Source organism: Acanthochromis polyacanthus, chromosome 1 (genome assembly GCF_021347895.1).
Source record: "Acanthochromis polyacanthus isolate Apoly-LR-REF ecotype Palm Island chromosome 1, KAUST_Apoly_ChrSc, whole genome shotgun sequence".
Taxonomy (NCBI): domain Eukaryota; kingdom Metazoa; phylum Chordata; class Actinopteri; family Pomacentridae; genus Acanthochromis; species Acanthochromis polyacanthus.
In genome coordinates, this window is record NC_067113.1 from 12,777,555 (window position 1) to 12,796,064 (window position 18,510).

Below are 18,510 nucleotides of genomic sequence, written 5' to 3' on the forward strand. Positions count from 1 at the left end.
TTTAAAGATATCAGTACTTGTTTATAACATTTGTATATATCAACAAATTACATATCATATGCATAAATATAAAATATAGAACTTTTATACCTTTGCTTTCTTGAGCAAAGTGGGTAGTCAAACTGAATAAAAGCACAAATACATTTAAATGCATGATTTCTGCATGATTTTGTTTTTTGTTGTTGTTGTTTTTTAAATTTACTTTATTATTAGCACTACAAATAATGAAGGGCAGATTATGAATCAGCACCATGGAGCAAATCCGTAGCTGTACAGTATCTCACAAAAATGAGTACACCCCTCAATTTTTTGCAAATATTTAATTCTATCTTTTCATGGGACAACAATGAAGAAATGACACTTTGATACCATGTCAAGTAGTCGGTGCACAGCTTGTGTAACAGTGTAAAGTTACTCTCCCCTCAAAATAACTCAACACACAGCCATTAATGTCTAAACCGCTGGCAACAAAAGTGAGTACACCTCTAAGTGAAAATGTCCAAATTGGGCCCAAGTGTCAATATTTTGTGTGGCCACCATTATTTTCTAGCACTGCTTTAACCCTGTTGGGCATGGAGTTAACCAGAGCTTCACAGGTTGCCACTGGAATCCTCTTCCACTCGTCCATGATGGCATCACAGAGTTGGTGGACATTAGAGACCTGACGCACCTCCACCTTCCATTTGAGGATGCCCCACAGATGCTCAATAGAGTTTAGGTCTAGGCACATGCTTGGCCACTCAATCACCTTTATCCTCAGGTTCTTTAGCAAGGTAGTGGCCATCTTTCAGGTGTGTTTGGGGTCGTTGTGATGTTAGAACACTGCCCTGCAGCCCAGTTTCCTAAGGGAGGGATCATGCTTTGCTTCAGTATGTCACAGTACATGTTGGCATTCATGGTTCCCTCAATGAACTGTAGCACCCCAGTGCCAGAGCCCCAGACCATGATACTCCCACCACCATGCTTGACTGTAGGCAAGCCACACTTGTCTTTGTATTCCTCACCTGGTTGCCGCCACACATGCTTGACACCATCTGAACCAAATAAATTTATCTTGGTCTCATCAGACCACGGGACATGGTTCCAGTAATCCATGCCTTTAATCTGCTTGTCTTTAGCAAAGTGTTTGCGGGTTTTCTTGTGCATCATCTTTAGAAGAGGCTTCCTTCTAGGACGACAGCCATGCAGACCAATGTGATGCAGTGTGTGGGATATGGTCTGAGCACTGACAGGCTGACCCCCCACCCCCACCATTTCAACCTCTGCAGCAATGCTGGCAGCACTCATGCGTCTATTTTCCGCTGAGCACGTGCACTCAACTTTTTTGGTCAATCATGGTGAGGCCTGTTCTGAGTGGAACCTGTCCTGTTAAACTGTTGTATGGTCTTGGCCACCATGCTGCAGCTCAGTTTCAGGATGCTGGCGATCTTCTTATAGCCTAGGCCATCTTTATATAGAGCAACAACTCTTTTTTTCAGATCCTCAGAGAGTTCTTTGCCATAAGGTGCCATGCTGAACCTCCAGTGTCCAGTATGAGAGTATGAGTGCGATAACACCAAATTTAATACACTTGCTCCCCATTCACACTGAAGACCTTATAACACTAACGAGTTGCATGACAACAGGGAGAGAAAATGGCTAATTGGGTCCAATTTGGACATTTTCACTTAGGGGTGTACTCACTTTTGTTGCCAGTGGTTTAGACATTAAAGGGTGTGTGCTGAGTTATTTTGAGGGGACAGTAAATTTACACTGTTATAGAAGCTGCAGACTGAGTACTTGACATTGTATCAAAGTGTCATTTCTTCATTGTTGTCCCATGAAAAGATAGAATTAAATATCTGCAGAAATGTGAGGGGTGTACTCATTTTTGTGAGACACTGTATGTCTTGAAAAGGTATGAAATTTAAATGGACTCCAGGAAGAGTAGCCACAGTTAAACAGTCCAGTGTCTAATGGTGATCTAAATCCAACTTCAAAATAATAATTCATCAGCATTGTTGAAGCGCCTGATGCTGACCACAACAAGGTGTGAAACACTGACCTTTTGATCAGTAGTCCAGAGACTTAACCATTGTATTACTGCTTCCATATTACAGTCTTCATGAATATGGGCTGCTACAATTCAGCCAGTTACATTTTAAGGCGTGTTTCAAATTTGTGCTCCATGTGCTCCCTTTTAACTTTGAGCACCTGCCCAGGTCTCTGCACAGCCCTGGCTGAACCCCATCTGAGCTGACCTAAGTTATCTTGGTCTCATCTGACCAAAGAATGTGTCTGCAACATTCATAAGGATTCTATCTGTGTTCTTTAGCAAAGTTTCATTTTGTAGTCTTTCAGTAAAGAGAATGCGAGGGCCTTTTTTCTTGGGCTTCATCCATAGAGGTGGCTGTTATGTAACGTCTTATACATAATCTATTCCAACATAGAAACTGCAAATGTCCAATAATAACTCTAGACACAGGCCACAGGTTCAAAACTATAACATATTGCACACTTCTGTTGCACACTGTATGTGTGAGTAGGATGAGTAATGTATTTGAGCTTCACTTTATAATTGATAATAATCAAAACTCTATATGTTAATGCAACAGGTCAGTCACATGAGTATACACTATATTCTGTGCTGTGTAATTTGTACTGCAGCCACAGAATCATTGTTACACAGGTCAGGGCATCTCAAATTGCACAACTTTCCTGCTAATATTGTGTGAAACTGTGTAATAGAAGGTTTCATGTGTGATATTTTTTCTGACAAGTTTAGATAATGAACCAGTGATATTTTTTTTCACACTCATCAAAGTAGGCTGTGAATAGGAAAAAAGCATCAATGGACACATTTGCTTCCCACTCATAAGGGCACATATGGATAAATTGACAGCTGAAGACAACAGTGCTAATGTGCAAGTAGTCTGCTAAGTTGCATGAGGAGCTTGGATGAAAGTGAAAACTTGCAAATTTAAAATGAAGCCTTTCGACTGTCAAAGGAATTACAGCCTACATTGACAAAGGCACATTTTTCACAAAATTAGAAAAGCTGAAAAGTTGAAGAAGATAGTGTTTTGCAGTTTTCACACACACACACACACACAGTAGGTGGGTGTGAAAACTGCAGGGTAACACTGATGTATCACTTTACCAATAGATCACACAACTAGTTGCCTTCCATACATTTGTGAGGTTTCTTGAAGAAACTATATAAACCTAATAGATGATAAAATTTTATTTTATTATGATATCAAAATCTTGGCAATCAGGAACTTTGGTGCCAGTAATTGTCAGCATTAGCTTTCAAAAACAGATTTGTTAACAGAATTTAGTTTGGCGAGTTGGAAAATCAGCTTTTTTGCTATTCTGGCTAGAGTTTGATTAGAATGTCCATATGGTAAAAACTAAAGCCAGAAGACTACTAGATGGGAATACATAAAGTGTGCAGTTTTAAAAAGTGAAGCCAAAATTTTGCAGAAATAAATCCTGCAATCTTACCTTTGTGAGGCATATGGATAAAGTAGTGTATAGAGGATGGATGGATGGATGGATGGATGGATTGATTCTGAAAAGTTCCATATCAATAATTGCTAGGTTCAAAACCTGAAAAACACAGACACAGCACAAGGAAGAAGAGACAGTACTCGAGCTCTCGTATTTTACTTGCCGCAAGGGGAGATAGACCGGCTGTACGCACTGCTGCAATAGCCGTCCAAACTCCAAGAGCCTGTGTCTTCCCTGCGTCTTTTTATTTGCTTCAGACAGTCATGTAGCACAGAGGGTGGTACCATGCATTCAGCGTGCGGTAACAATGGAAAAAACCTTTTTCACAAACAGTGAGACATTTAACAGAAAAGACCTTCATGGGCAGACGTGTGGTATTTGTGTCTGCTTTCTTGTTATCTTGATCACCTCGAAGGCCTAGTTCTGGTCGCCCCTCGGTATGTGCTGTGTTTACATGTTTCTGCGATAAAACACACATTAAATCATGGTTAATGTACATGCAGAGTCACAATTAAAAAGGCACATACATTTCACAGTCATCACAGTCACTCAATGATAAATTAATGATAATCTAAAAGCAAATATTCTATTTTAAGTCTCCTAAGTATATTTCTTGTAACATAAGTATTATAAGTATTCTAAACATAATTCTTCTAACAATAATAATAAAAATAATAATAATAATTGGTATTAATAGCAGTCGTAGTTGCAGTAGTAGTAGTACTAGTATGACCCAGTCACCACAATTTTTATCAACCTGATAAGAAGTGCTTAATATGACAGAATCCTATATTAATGAAAAGGTTTTTGACATGTTGTGAATTTCATTTTGACCAGTAGGTTTCTTTTGACTGGAAATGGCATAGGTAGTGTCTACAGATACGGACCCGTACCGTAGCATCAACCAATGGCATAAACAGGGAACAACAGATGTAAAAAACAAAACAAACAAAAAAAAAAAACTACAAGCTTCTATAACATTTGAACTGATTCTGGTAATTTCTACAATGTTCCTAAGCTTCAATTACACTATAAATTGGGAACAGCTGATGCAGTAGTTCTCTGGTAAGATACTAGTCAATTGCAAACTTAATAAACTTGATATTACAGTCCATGACTGAGAGATAGTTGTACTCTGTGGATGCTCACAGAGTGGTAAAATTCCAAATAGTCAAATCAAAGTGTTTTCAAGTGCCACCGCCATCATTAAAAACTACAGGGCGGTCCATGCTGTAAAAAATCTTAAAGGGTGTGGTAGAGAAGCCAAACACAGTCCCTTTGTTGGCAAGAATAGTAGTGCGAGAGACCAAGAAGAATCTAAAGATCACCACTGAGACCTTCCTGATGAGTCTAAACAGTTCTAATGTCAGCATCTGATTCCAACAAACAATGAACAGGGCTGGTCTCTGTGGATACTGACCAAGGAGAACTCCGTTTCTCCAAGTCAGCCACACCAAGACTCACTTGGACAAAGAAGAGCATTTTTGGTCACCAGTTATGTGGTCAGATGAGATGAAAATGGAGTTGTTTAGACACAACAATGTTGCTTTTGACTACTGGAAGGAAGGAAGGAGAAGCATTAAACCACAAGAACATGTTACAGGTCTGGTCAAGCCCCGCCCCCTTCCAGTCATCCGCTCCCCTGCCAGTCTGTCTCCGGTCTGTGAGGCTCTCTGCAGCTGCTGATCAGTGGATTAGGTGCAGCTGCAAGAGCCTCATACCTGCAGCATACAATCAGCCGCTATAAAGACCAGTTTCACATGGCAGGGGATGTGGGATTGTACTGCCTCCTTCACTGAGAGACATTGGGATGTGCAGACCCTGCAGCTGCCGGAGCAGCCTGTGTTTCCCCCAGCCGTCCTCCGGAGTGAGTACATGGACCCCTGCGGTCCTCTTCGAGAGAGGGCTTGGACCTTTCCCCACTGACAGCCCCGATCGGCCGGCGTGAGCCCCCTGGACTGCTGCTCCCCTTGGAGCCTGACTCTTATTCCATTCCAGCGAGTGCTGGGCATTGTTGTCATTATTATTTTGAAGAATAAATTCTGTTTCTGACCTGCTTTCCTCTGCGTGATCTCACTTGGGTTCAAAATCCCACACGTCCCGTGACAGAACACCATTCCCACAGTCAAGCATTTTGGAATGTAATACTATTGGAGGTGTTTTTCAGAGAGGTAACTTTGTCAAAGAAAGCAAAATCATGAGAAAAGATAAAATATTAAAATTCTGGAGGAAAACATGAGACAGTTTGCAGAAAAACTAGGCTTTTGCAACATTGAAAATTCCAACAAGACAATGATCCAAAACATACAGCCAACATGGTTAAGAAACAATGAGCAGATTCCAACATTTTGGAGTGACCCAACCTGGAATCTAGACCTGAATTCTGTTGAGAATTTGAATGGGTAGAAAGTTCTTGTTGTACATCAGCATACTAAGTGTAATGATGAAGATCCAAAAGTGTGAATTCGACACTGGAGTTTAAGCCTCTGGGAAGACAGGAAATACTGTTTATTGTGGGCAGCAAACAGGATTGCCCAAACTTTTGTCCTGGTGCAAGAAAAACTGTAAGGTGCAAAGTAATACTATTACAGAATGCTAACAGTGCCAGTAAGTTGGTTACTGGTTGGGTCTGTTTTCACTGTAGGTAGTCAGAGTCTGATTGCATCATGTGGTACCCAGGACTATTTGATGGTAAAATGAAGACACCTCCAATAACTTTTCATTTTATCAATGTTTTGATGTATATTTTTATTGTTTATACTGTGTGGCACTTACTAACCTGTAATAGTTAAGTTGTTGCTGGTGCTATACAAATTTACACCAGAAGATGGCAGTAGCAGCGCATGAGAAAGGCTGACTTCCCAAAAACAGCTCAGTTCAAGAAGAAGCTGTGTTTCTACACCAGTGTTGCCAACTTAGCGACTTTCTCGCTAAATCTAGCGACTTTTCAAAGCATCCTAGCAACTTTTTTTGGTCAAAAACGACTAGCGACAAATCTAGCGACTTTTTCTGCCGTTTTGGAGACTCTGACAGGAAAACTTGGATCATTCTGCAGTTACTGGCTACGTTTACATGCAGTCAAAAATCCTTTCTTAACCGGAATATTAGCAATAACCCGGTTGCGTACGGCCATGTAAACACCCGCAGAAACCAGAATATGCTCATATTCCGGTTTTTAAAAACTCGAATAAGACCCCTGGGTTACTCCTGTTCTAACCCGAATATCTCGCCATATAAACGCACATCGGAATATCCCCATAGAAAGAATTAGTTTGCGTTCTGCGCATGTTTCATCTGAAAGGAATCTTGGTCTTTTGAGTATGGCAACTACTTGTATGCCGCGTCTGCTGCGTGACCCACCGGAAATACACAAGGAGAGGTAAACAGACATGGCGAAACCCACACGCGGCACCACAGCGTCACACCACAGGAGTAACTCTGTCTGTTTAGACATGTAAACGGGTTATTCCAAATGTTTCAGAAACCGGAATATTGACCTTAACCCAAATATTGATGGCATATAAACGCAGTCACTGTTTTCAACGAGCAGCAGGTGCTGCTGTGAGCTCCTCCCCATCCCAAAGCACAGGCTGTCAGTCCAGTAACCCCACAGCAGTCCCAGTGTCTGATTAGAAGAGACCCACGTCACTCTGCGGCCAGACGACAGTTGCATCGTGCATGCGCAAAGTCACTACAGATCCCATCCAGACTTACGGAGCGGGATATAAATGAAAATGTTTCTTCACTGTCACGCTAAAATAAACCACAGCATTTAGCCTCTAGCACAAAAACATATTTTGGGTGTTTTATACTCACTTTTTGGTCTCTTCCACAACGTTATTCCTCTCTCCTACAACATTGATTACAATTACATGCAAACTGGGAAATATGCAAATTATGCGATGACGTCATTTAGCGACTTCTAGCGACTTTTAAGACAGCCAACAGCTACTTTCCTTACTGAGGAGTTGGCAACACTGTTCTACACAGCTTCTCTCTTGCAGTAGAGAGAAGCCATTGCCTGAAAAGCTGTGATTTCTGTGTTTACAGGTGGGTTAAGTGCACAAGCAGTATACAGAACACATTATAAGAGTTTTTTGTAAGTGCACGTTGGTGTTTTGTTCATCTAGTTTGTGCTTTGTGCTTGTTCTGCACATCGTTGGAGGTTGCCACGAGCTGCCGCTGGCATAAATGCTAATAGCATTAGCTTCTCCTGAGGAGGCAGTGTAAAAACGTTAGAGTATTTTACTGTTAGAGTTGTTGTTGTGAGCTGTTGTTACATGGTCCAGTATGTTTAGATTTGTTCAACCACTTGTCCATCAGTACAAGAAGAAGCTGTAGCTGTAGAAGGAGTCAGTAGAGAGAAGCCATTGCCTGAAAAGCTGCCATTTCTGTGTTTACAGAATGAAGCCATCCTATTACATACATCAAAGCCTTTGTCCTCATGTGGGTAACAATCACTGGGTGGTTTGTGCCCACAAGTACCTAGAAAGGTAAATCTGATCGATGTAATGTAATTTTGCCATCGTTATACCAACACTCAGTAGGTGGCTGGCCAGTGGCAATAATATAAACTTTGAGAGAATTTGGAAGTGATACAAAAAGCCAGTTGCTTGCTCACTTTCTTCTGAACTGACGTCCAAGAACCTTGCAGTGCTTTTGAAGATGAAAAGATTTATAATGTGAAGGGAAAAGATCTTGAGGCACATTTATGTAAAGCAAGTTTCAGAGATAAAGTAGAGTGATATCAGCTAAAATGGGCCACTTTTTGGTAAATCGCTTGTAGCACTAACAAAAAACAATGTATTCTATTAACATGTGGTTTTATGGCTAGTAATGTTTGTTTTCTTTTAATTTTGCATTGAAATTATCGAGCAAATAGGATTGTTTAGTTCCTACAGGTCTTGATAGGTCAGCTGTGCCAATTTTTTTACACAAGCAAAGTTCAGGTAAAATGGGCCAGCTGATCAGGTAAAATGGGACGCTTATCAGGTAAGTTGGGCCAGTCCAACTGCAAAGGGATAGTCATCAATTTTTATTGTAAAAAAACTGTCACTATGGCAACATACTGTGTAAGAACAATTTAATAATATCAGGACAATTCTTTACATTTTAAATGATTAACTGATCTGCTCATGGCAAATGTATTGAATCCACATGGCACTGTGAACTTGGGTAAAAACACATAAATAATGATTTAAAAAAACAACTGCAACCGACTAGGCCTACAAATGGGATGAATGCATACACTGAACCTCAGTAATATCTAAATAGTCAAAATTTTAAAATGTGTGTGTGCTTGGGTAGGTACATATGTCATGGCCTAGGCTACTTAAACCACAAATTTAAATACAGTCCTGACCGGTGAAGCCGTCATCATCATAGATGCCGTTCTCTTTGCCACAGCTCTCATGGCACCAGATTGAACACTCGACACTTGATCCATTCCTCTGTTGCCTTTGGGTCGTCTCTTTTCCTCTCTGGTCCTTGTTCCTCCTCTCTTCATCTATCCTCAACTGTTCTCTCACTTTCTGTCTCCTCTGCTTGTCTCCTTTCTTCCTCCATCTCTCAGTCCCTTTCTCTTTTCCTCTCACTTGCTTCTTGTTTGCCATACTCACTGCAAATAAAGTCAGTGGATTGTTACTAAAAACACTGATCATCATTGTTTTTAGGCAGATGCATCCTTTTCACATAAATGCCTACTCCAGTCCCTTCAAATGTGTACATGTGTGCATGTGTGACTGACAAAAAGGGTGGCCCATTTTAGCTGAAACCAGGGGGCCCAACTTACCTGAATAGGTTCAGCTAAATTGGGCCACTAACAAAAACGTCAATCTTTGAAAAAAAAAGTCCAAATACCAAACTTTAAGCATTATTTCTGATAGGTGTCATCAAGACAGATATTATACATCAAAAATTTTAAATATACATGTTTCTTTAATTGACTTATCATCCTTATAATTTTTATCAGAAATTCTTATGCCAGTCCACTCTCCGCGCAGTTTTCCGGTGCAGTGTGGATTTGAATCTTATCTCTGCTCACAAAAACAACCACAGACCAATAAAATCTGTTGTTTCATGTTGAGTACAGTTGTGGCAAACATTTGAGACCATTTGCTGTCATTGGCTCTAAAAATCAGAGGGGCTAGGACATCCAAAGCTTAAATGGCCCATTTTACCTGATGGCCCAATTTACCTGATATCACCCTATATTAAAATGCTGTTAATTGGGCATAATTATGTTTTAAAATGAAGACACCTTTTGACCTCACAGGGTCTTATTCAGACTTGAAGACCATGTAGAGACTAAATAAAACATTCTGCATTAACTTTACATAGTCCTACAAAATTTGTATAAGTAATTATTGAGAATGTTTTTCTTGTGTCTGAGAAATACAATGAATTCAAACGCTTTTGTTGTAATCAGTCTCTGTTGCTGTAGCACAGTTGCAGAGCTACTCACAGAGTGCAATCACATCAGTAGGGCAGCCACGGGGTACACAATTTGGAATGGTTGTTGACGGTCAGTGACCTTGAAAACTTCAGTAGAGCCAACTTTCCTTTATTCAGCGGAGTAGCTGGCTGACCATCCACACATTGTCTGGGTTTACTGTTGGTGTAGAAAAGAGGTCTGTGAGTGTTGTTCATACGTCTCAAAAACACAGAGCAAAGGGCTGGCAACAGAGCAAATGCTGACAGGATTCAGAAAGTGTTGGGGAAAGGCTTCCTCAAGATAACAAAAGAATAATGTAAATACTGGGAAATGATAGAGGAAGGAAATGCAGAAGGATATGATGGAGAGAGCTGGAATGCGCTAACAATATTCTGCATTATTTAGAACAAGCGTCAAATTTAGTTCAGCTAGACAACTGTATAGTCACAATATAACCACATGTTCTTATGCTGGTAATATTTATCAAAAGGTTACAGAAGATTCAGCCATCACAGACCACTGCAAGAGAAATAACCACAATATGGACTGGGGCAAGGGCAAAATTGTAACTGCAGACCAACAAGAACAAGAGGTGGATAAAAGAGGCCACTGAGATCAATTCAATTTTATTTATATAGTGCCAATTACAGTCAAATTGTCTCAAGACGCTTTACAGAACCCATATGCCTGACCCCCAGATCAAGCCCAAAGGCGACAGTGGCAAGGAAAACACCCTTTTTACAGGGAAGAAACCTTGAGCAGAACCCGGCTCCTTATGTGGAGGGACCCATCTGCCTGCTCGTCGGGCGGATTGAAAGGGACAGAAGAGGTAGAGAGGTAGATCAGAAAGCGAGCCAATAATTACATGAACCGGGACGAGCTGGCCTACACCCTCTCACACACCTGGGACTCCCTCCTCCAGAGACTATTGGACAGTGGATGGCGTGACACCTGATAAAAAGGATATGTCATCACACGTCAGATGACACTCTGAGGAAGACTGCAGACATAGCCGAAACATGTCAGCAAGGTAAAAAATCTCAACCTTACCAACTTTGTTGGCAAAAATTGCTAATCTAATAAGAAAACGACAAAATCAACATAGAATACTTTGGCATTTTGAGAAAAACACTTATTTTGATGAGAGAACAAGGTAAATTCCTACTCTGTTACTCAAAAGCCCATACAAACGTGAACTCTTTTCCATTGAGTGGATTCATGTCTGAATGAGCACCTTAGTCACTGTTCCATTATCACCATAACAGTGTTAGTTAGTTTGACCATGTAACATGTCTATCACTTTGGTGAAGTGCCTTCAGTCGCATTAATATAGATGTGCACAAGATTACAGCATGCACATGTAATCTCAAGTATATGGCAAACTACAGCTCTCTACATCATGGGTATGTCTGAATGATGTGGTGAGAAATATTAACGTAAAAGTGACCTATCTCTAAATGACAGAATGCCATCACTTCAACAGATGCAGACTACACAGTTCCCATCTGTCACTTAAGGCAGCCACACTTTTCATTATGCATAACTTTAAAACCCACCGAGGAAGATTTTAGCGGAAATGTAGCGTTGCCGAAGCAACGCTACAATTCCCGTGAGCCTCGGCGTGAACTGTCGCAAACCGTCGTAAACGAGCGAGCGAGCCTCAGGAAAGCCGGCGGAGTTGAAATCATTGTTGAACAATGGCCACCAACGAGGTAACGTATATCTGACAAAGAGGTTATACACTAATAACGTTTTGACAGTCTATATTGTCTGGAATTTTGCATATTTCATACATTTATCTATGAAATTTAATGCACTTAGCCTCTGTTTTGTGTTGCGTTTGTGAGTAACTTACGAGCAAGCTTCTTATTTGGACAAGCATACAGAGGAAAGTCAGAAATTACTTAGGTTACGTTATCTGTAATGGGCTGGCTAATGCCATATTTGTCAGCCCTCCGTGTTTTCAAAGCTTATCTGCAGGATAGAGCCTGCAGATAACCTTGAAAAAGGCTATACAAATGTAAGCCAGTATTGTTACTTTCACACTTGCAAGCAGCTCACGCCTGTCCAAGATGAACTTTTCTTTTGTTTCGTTGTTGATCTGACAACCTTTTTGCTTGCAGACTTTGCTCCGTTCGCTTCCTTTTGCGCTCCATGTGTGCCGTCTTCTCAACCAACTCTCTGCTCTGCTACTGCTAAAAACAACTAGTTCCACTCTGCTACGCTCCGTCAGCGCACGCGCACCGTATTTGCTGTTAATCGCTCCGTCTCTCACAGGAAATTCTAGACGAGTCGACAAAAAATTAATAAAATACAAATATTTACAAAACCAAAATGATTCATGAATCGAAAATGGGGGCATTAGTAAGTGTAAATAACGAAGATATGAGACTTTGTTACGAACATAAAAATCTTCCTCGGTGGGTCTACGCAAGTTAAACAGGTGAGTTATAGAAGGGCCAAAGTTGTCTCCACCTCCTGAGAAGTCTGAGGTCACTTTGGAGTGTGCAGGACTCTGCTCCGGACATTTTATGACTCTGTGGTACCATCTACTATTTTCTATGCAGTGGTCTGCTAAGCACTGAAAGAGACTGAACAGACTGGTCAGGAGGGCCGGTTCTGTCCTGGACTGTTCCCTGGACTCCATAGGAGGTGGGTGAGAGGAGGATGTTGGCAAAGCTCACATCCATCATGGACAATCCCTCTCACCCACTGCATGACACTGTGGGGTCTTTAAGCAGCTCCTTCAGCAGCAGACTGAGACACCCACCCTGCAAGAAGGAGCGCTATCGTAGGTCATTCATCCCAGCTGCTGTTAGAGTATCAGCATCACCGGCTGATGCTAACATAAACTGGACTCATATCACCACAAACCATAAAATTTGCACGGACATTCTTGCACTGCTATATCTTTGCACTTTTTAAACTTTTTTGAAGCCACTTTATATTGCATTGGCTACAGTGTATCAATACTGTACTATTTCATCCTCATTTCTCATCCCTGCACATGTTAATATTACTACTACTTTTATTATTTTATTTCTATTACTACGTTTATTGCTACATAAGCTGCTGTAACAATGTGAATTTCCCCTGGTGTGGGGAGAAATAAAGGATTTATCTTAGGAAAAGTCACCTCAATTCATCCTATGAGGATTGACTCAATTTTAGAGCTGGCCTCAAGCGTTCATTTAAGGAATTGTAGTTTTGGGGACAGTGCCTAAAAAGCACCTACTTAAGTTTGTTGGAACAGCTTGGAAACAAAACTTTCAGTTTAATCCACCTCAAAAAAACAAAACCACAAATTTACTGTGTCGTATGATCCTCATATGGCTGGAAATAACTTAAGGCCTTGTGTGATTACAAAATGAAATAAACTGTTATAGATTCTGTTAAGCTCAGGAATAAGATGGAAACGAACAGATGCAACAATCAGCAGTTTATTTTACAAGGCTAATATTTACAATAACTACAAAACATACCCAGAAAACTACAATCAGTGGAAGAACCTGATTACAGGTGTAAAAAAACACAGATTACTCAATAGAGCCTCTAGAGCAGGGGTCGGCAAGTAGATGTGGCTTTGGGCCAAAATGTTTGTAAACAATCGAACAGCGGGCCAACCTGCGGGCAGGTGCGCTCCGATTCCGCGAGCGGCGGGGGGTGGGGGGGGTTGGCGATACTGCAAGCAGCGGAGCTTCTACAGCTGATCGCCGCTGCTTGGGACACAGATGTATTAAAAATGACTCCCGAGACACACACATGTTTTGCACACACTGTTGCTCAGTGAAATCTGGCTGGTACAACCGTGTCCGACCAGTAGTGCAAACGCGGAAATGCCCGGCAGCAGCCGGCCACGCGAGTTTTGTGTTGTGGTGACGGACTGGCTTGGCTCCATGCCAAATCAAATTTTCAAAATCATCTGGCGGACCAGATGTTATTCCTGACGGGCCAGTTTTGGCCCGCGGGCCGCCAGTCACCAACCACTGCTCTAGAGGCTGACAGATGTATTATCTGATACCAGCTGTTTACCACAAAGGGAACCTGAACAGGTGTTACTATGTGCTTTTCAGTCCGAGAAATTTGATGCAACATTGACTTGGGGTCCACTGTCTAGCTGGTGATGGATGTGGCCCTTTTCAAAACAGAGCCGAGGAGCTCCATTTGAGGGTGGTCTTGCTTTTACCTAAGAGTCTAGGGTGGTTGGTTGAAAATGCTCCCTGCTTCCTTAAATGGTATGCAACAGAGCCATATTTTATGACCACACACTTGACCAGAACCCATAAAAGCAACCTGACTTCTTTGTTCTGTGGGATATTCGTATTGGCTTTCTGAAACTCTACATCAGGTGACTATGGCGCCTGATCAGATGCTGTCTTCTTTATAATAAAATTATATCATAAAAGCAACAGTGTCAGACGTTTTCTTCAACATCTGCACATCCTCGATGTCTAAGAGAAACCACGACACAGACTACAAAGAATACTTCAGAACAAGATAACTAACCCACTGCAGGTAAGATCTGGGTAGGAACGCGAAGAAAATAATCAAGGATATACAGAATACTACTGTGGTAACCAAAAAACAAGTTATGCAAGGAAACAGGAGTGACTACATTCATAGAGAAACTCAGACAAACAATCTGCAGAATACTAGGGCTACTACAATATCTCGATACAAAGTACGAGCTAGGATGGCGTACCAGGCACAAACAAGAAAGGAAGCACGAAGGATAACTCGAACAGTACTATCTTACAAAGCTATAATACAAGAATTTCTACTAGTCTGGAAATGTATGGACTGAGACTTAGCTGACAACAAGAGTACAGGGGAGTCTGGCGAGCCAGGGAAAATCACTTCGAGGAGTGGGCTTGGCGTGGGGCTGGTGGTCGGAGGCTGCAGCAGCAGGTGAGGGAAATCATCAGAGATGGCGGAGGGTGAGGTGGATGAACCAGGTGACTGTACTGGAAGGAAGGCTGGGCTGTGAGCAGGGAATAGCGAGTGGTGATGTCCAGGAAGCAGGAACGGTTGGGCACAAGCAGGTGGCAATCCAGACTAGGGTCAAACAGAAATACAGGTTACTAAAGCTCTTCAGAAAACAGAGGCATAATTGAATGAGTCAAAGACTGACTAGTTTCATTCACAGTTCAGCTTTGAGTGGCGTCTGGTTATATTGTATTTATTATTTTGCCTTATTGCTCCATTTGGTGCATAGGTTGCTCACAAGGTCCCTCCACTTGTCTCTGTCCATCGCTCTGCGGAGAATGGAATGCCAGGTCAGTCCTGCTGCCTTCATCTCTTCTTCCCAAGACCATCGCCAGGTGTTTTGCGGATGGCCTCTTTTCTCTTGCCTGGTGGGATACTGGTCTCCTCTTTTCGAAGGGTATGGCTGATCCATCTCCACTTCTTCTTTCGCACTTCAACAGGGGCTGCCAGCTACCGTGTCCTTTCCCAGAGGCCCTTGTTTGAAATTGTGTTGGGCCACCAGATGCATAGGATCTTGCAGAGACAATTATTTACAAAGGACTGGATTTTTCTGTCTAGAGCCACCGTTGTCTTCCAGGTTTCAGAGCCATACATGAGCACAGACTTGACATTTGATTTGAAGATTCGCAGATTGGTGTTTTCACAAATCTCTCTTCATCGCCACACTCTCTTCAGGAGATGGAATGCTGTTCTTGCCTTGCCAATTTGTGCTGCTATGTCTTCTTCAGTTCCACTGGCTGTGTTCACCTGGCTTCCAAGGTAAGTGACGCTATCCACGTCTGCAATTGCGCCCATTTGGAGATTATACACTGCTCAAAAAAATTAAAGGAACACTTTGAAGATACATCATATTTCAATACGGGGAAAAAACAAACTGGATATTAGCATTGATATGGACTGGATAATGTGTTAGGAATGAAAAGTGCCACATTGTTTGATGGGAATGAAAATTATCAACCTCCCAGGAGGGTTAAATTCAAGACACCCCAAAATCAAAGTGAAAACTGATGTGGCAGGCTAGTCCATCTTGCTGAAATTCCTTGGCAGCAACTCAAAATGGTATTCAGTAGTTTGTATGGCTTCCATGTGCTTGTATGCAGCCTGACGATGCCGGGACAAGCTCTGAATGAGACGACAGATTGTGTCCTGGGGTATCTCCTCCCAGAACTGGACCAGGACATCGCTGAGCTCCTGGACAGTCTGAGGAGCAACCTGATGGTGTCGGATGGAACAAAACATAATGTTCCAAAGGTGTTCTATTGGATTCAGGTCAGGTGAGCATGGGGGCCAGCTAATGGTATCAGTTCCTTCATCCTCCAGGAACTGCATAAGTTCTCTTATCACATAAGACTGGGTATTGTCGTGCACCAGAAGGAATCCAGGACCACTGCACCAATGTAGGGTCTGACAATGGGTCAAATGATTTCATCCTGATACCTAATGGCAGTCAGAATGCCACTGTCCAGCCTGTCTGGATATGCCTCCCCACACCATCACTGACCCACCACCAAACCAGTCATGCTGAACAATGTTACAGGCAGCATAACATTCTCCACGGCTTCTCCAGACCCTTTCATGCCTGTCACATGCGCTCAGGGTGAACCTGCTCTCATCTGTGAAAAGCACAGGGCACCAGTGGTGGACTTGCAAATTCCTGTTGCCAGCCGAGCTCCACGGTGCCAGTCAGCGAGAACAGCGGGCACTAGAGGATGCTGGGCCCTCAGACCACTCTCATTACATCTCTTTCCAATTGTTTGATCAGAGACATTCACACCAGTGGTCTGCTGGAGGTCATTTTGTAGAGCTATTGCAGTGCTCATCCTTTTCCTCCTTGCACAAAGGAGCAGATACCTGTCCTGCTGATTGGTTGAGGACCTTCGACAGCCCTGTCAAGCTCTCCCAGACTAACTGCCTGTCTCCTGGAATCTTCTCCATGCGCCTGAGAATGTGCTGGGAGACACAGCAAACCTTCTGGCAATGGCACGCATTGATGTGCCATCCTGGAGGAGTTGGACTGTCTGTTGAACCTCTGTAGGGTCCAGGTATCGCCTCATGCTACCAGAAGTGACATTTACCCTAGCCAAATGCAAAACTAGTGAAAAACAGTCAGACAATATTAGGAAGGAAAAAATGTCAGTGGCCTTCACCTGTAAACTCATTCCTGTTTTGGGGGTTGTCTCATTGTTACCCCTCTAGTGCACCTGTTGTTAATTTTATGAACACCAAAGCAGCTGAAACTGACTAAAAAGCCCCTCAGTTACTTACTTGACCAGATCAGTATCCCACATGTTTCACTGATTTGATGCAATACTTCGATTAAAAAGTCTTCCTTTAATTTTTTTGAGCAGTGTATATTGTAGTGAGGTAGAATCTTGATTGCTCCGATCCTCCTGCTCGCAATTCTGCTGATTGTTGATTACAGATAGCCGTCACCTGCTGGCACAGCCTCTGTGCCAAGCACACCTAAAAAGGAAACACGAAGGCGGGGGGAAGGAGGGGCACTACTCAGAGCCTGCAGCCACAGGACTGACATAATCAGTTGGTTTTAGTCCACTAATGATTATTAAATTAAATGTACTAGAAAATAATTAGACACTAAAATGTTTTTGTAGTCAACATAAAACTTGGAATAATGTTTTTGTTTGTAAAGTGAGCATAAATTATCCAAATTATTGGGAGAGAATGAGGGTAACAACTGCGTAAAAAAATAGATTTGTTTTTAAATACATGCTAAATGAGTTTGAAAAAAAAAATTCGGCTATGTCAGCTTAATGAATCCAAGTAAAAACCAACATAAAAAATGTGTCTTTGCATCAAGTGAACATTGGGTTTTTGTGCCATTTTGACAGTTCTGTATGTTTTCTGTGGACTCTACACTGAAATGTGTTTCATGATTGAATTGGGACTAACACTTTAAGATGAATTTGATGCCACTCAGAAATATGTGGCTACCACCAGCAGCCTGACAACCCAAAGCACTCTAAATATCATGCAGCATCTTGTTACATGTTGTTATAGACACTTCCCAAAATGTTTTTGTTACTGTGACAACATCATGATTACATTTCTGGAAATTTTTACTGTAAACATGAGCAGAGACAGCAGTTTGGTTTTCAAGGGAACAGATTGGTACAGAATAACTCTGCAATGTGCAGAGGGGCTACTGACAAATTAGAGCAATAACAGAACCTAATAATTGTGAGGTAGACATGAACCAGCAAGGATCCACAGATCCATCGATCTATTGTGGCCCAACACTCATCAGACTGTTTACTTCGGGGAGTTCACTGTGCAAAGAGAAGATGCAGTACAATGTAGGGGAGGTTTATGAAAAGATTAGGTTCAGATACTCGGAGAGCCTATAGAAGATAGCTGCTTGGTATTTGTAGCCTGTCTATTACTAGTTTACTCTGTGAGATTTGCAGTCCGAGATTGCAAGAGGGCACAAAAGACCTCCATTTCAAGAAATTGAAAATAGTAGCCGAATACAGAGTGAGCAGAATAGACACCACCTGCGGTCCGATGTATAGAATCTATTACAAGGGCTGAGCCAGGATGACACCAAAACTGTGATTAGGTGGCGGTAAAACTGAGTATAA

General features: G+C 41.9%; 1 protein-coding gene across 2 annotated transcripts in view; it reads left to right on the top strand.

Moving 5' to 3' along the window:
• The window catches only part of LOC110955846 (alcohol dehydrogenase 1-like), a 322,968-nt gene that overhangs the window by 301,379 nt on the left and 3,079 nt on the right, over positions 1–18,510 (top strand). The window lies entirely within an intron of this gene.